Below are 2,332 nucleotides of genomic sequence, written 5' to 3'. Positions count from 1 at the left end.
CAGAGTAAATTATGAGATATGGGCTTGTTTCTCATTTGATGCCTTGGTGCAAACAATAGAATTTGAAAATCTGCATTTCTGGGAGGCAAACATTTTTCTGTCTTGCAGGAAATGGATCTTGAAACCCCCTATTTTTTTTTCTGAGAAAGGCAGGTATTCAGGCCCTTTAATTATGCAAATATAAAGTGGGGCCACTTGGAAAGCTGCGGTTCTTGGGGATTAAGTTGCTTTTTGTAAAAGGTGATGTGAAAGGTCGTGTATATATACAGTAGGCAGAGTTGCAACTCTACAGACTATGTCCTTTGTGGAAAAGCACCTTTCTAAATATCGATATACTATGCTACTGGGCACGTACGCTTGCTTGTTATTGAAGAGGTATATGCTTATGGATTTTTAAATTTAGTTGTTGAGATAGCCAAAACTGCAGCAAAGGTATAAAGGCAAAATGTTCAACTCCTGCTGGAAGACAGAACAAAAAGTAGAATTGGATTAGGCATAATCCAGCTCACTGACAAATTTAAGGCTAAGTGAACATTTAGAAAATGTAACAATGCTGAGCTCTTGCAGCCTAAAATAATTGTTCTTGGGGCCTGATGGGATTATTATTGCCATGTAATAAATCACCCCAAAATTTCCTGATGTAAAACCATAACCATTTCATTTCAATAACAATACTTCAGGAAGGGGCCAGGTTTCCGGACGTGCGGCGGTCGGAGCTCCGGAGCCGGAGCCGCGTCCTTGCTCTCGCCGCCTGGTTCGCGCACGACTGCCCGAGCGTTCGCAGGTGAAGAGATGGCATCTGTGAAGAGCGGGTGGTTGCTGCGACAGAGTACTATTTTCAAGCGCTGGAAGAAGAATTGGTTTGACCTGTGGTTAGATGGTCACCTGATCTATTACGATGACCAGACTAGGCAGAATATCGAAGATAAGGTCCACATGCCAGTAGACTGCATCAACATCCGTGTGGGGCACGAAGGTCGGGATATTCAGTCTCCAGATGGGAAGTCAAAAGACTGTATGCTGCAGATTGTTTGCCGAGATGGGAAAACTATCCGTCTGTGTGCAGAAAGCACAGATGATTGTTTGGCCTGGAAATTTACGCTCCAGGATTCCGGGACAAACACAGCGTACGTGGGCTCCGCAGTCATGACTGATGAGACGGTGGTGGTTTCTTCCCCTCCTCCATATATGGCATATGCCACACCAACCCCTGAGCAGGCACATGGCTATGGTCCATACGGTGGTGCGTACCCACCAGGAACTCAAGTTGTGTATGCCGCAAATTGGCAGGCGTTTGCTGTGCCCTACCAGTAGCCCTATGCAGGACTTTATGGACAGCAGCCTACCAACCAAGTCATCATTCGTGAGCAGTACCGAGACAGCGACAGTGATTTGGCGCTTGGCATGGTGGCTGGAGCAGCCACGGGCATGGCCCTCGGGTCTCTGTTCTGGGTCTTCTAGAGGCCCCGAGATCTTGATGTGCATAGCGATACCCTGTGTGCAATAGTACGATCTGCAGGACATTTCTGTTCGTGGCAAATGTATCTAATAATAGTTTTAATAGTTCTTTTGAAAGTAGTGACGTCATAATTGTAACTAGTCCATGTAAGTATCACAGAGAAAGACTACACCGTTTAGCTAAAACATGACTCTTTGGGGGCATTAGCTCATTCTAAGACTTTCCTAATGGAACTCTTGGAATACCTTTTTTGAACATACCTGTTTTGAGAGGCATTTTCTTTTTAGCTTGTAGTGCTTAAGAGATAATTTATGTTTGTGTTGTGCCTGTAATCTAGTGATTCGTGAGTAAATGAGTGATCGTGGCATGAAAAACAGCTTTTCATTTAACTTCAGACCTTCAAACCTCAGGCCAGAACTGGCTGCACGTCACCTTAGGAGCGGTGGGCTGGTTAGCTCCCGACAGCTTCCTGAGGCAGTGATGTGAGGGCCCCAGACCCACCCTCTGGGCTCTGCAGGCCCCAGCAAGGCTGACGCTCAGGCTGACAGGGAGGGGACAGCCCCTCTTGGGGAAAGGATGCTTCAGACACCTACCTAACCCTAGCGCTTATTCTTGTGTTATTTTTGTATGTTTTTGGTAGCGATAGTTGGAAAGCATCCCAAGTTAGGAATTGATTTGTGCCTCAAAGTTTTAGGGCTTTATCCTTTAAAACTTGAAGAAGGCGGAACAATAACAAACAAGTGTGTGGAGGTAGATTTGCTTTATTCAGAGATGTGGTTTTAGGTCTGCTTTGGGTTTTTTCCCGCTGCCTAAGGCTACTCATAGCCGATTTTTCTACTTGTGAGAGAGTGATGTTAAAGGAATGGTGAGGGA

At 45.5% G+C, this 2,332-nt stretch overlaps 1 pseudogene; it reads left to right on the top strand.

Annotated features, from left to right (window-relative positions):
- Window positions 1–792: 792 nt before the first annotated feature.
- LOC105813783 lies at window positions 793–1,461 on the top strand (annotated as a pseudogene).
- Window positions 1,462–2,332: the final 871 nt, after the last annotated feature.

This window comes from Propithecus coquereli, unplaced genomic scaffold (genome assembly GCF_000956105.1).
Source record: "Propithecus coquereli isolate 6110/MARCELLA unplaced genomic scaffold, Pcoq_1.0 Scaffold29, whole genome shotgun sequence".
Lineage (NCBI taxonomy): Eukaryota > Metazoa > Chordata > Mammalia > Primates > Indriidae > Propithecus > Propithecus coquereli.
Note: the sequence above shows the minus strand (reverse complement) of the source record. Positions and strands in the feature narration are given on the sequence as shown.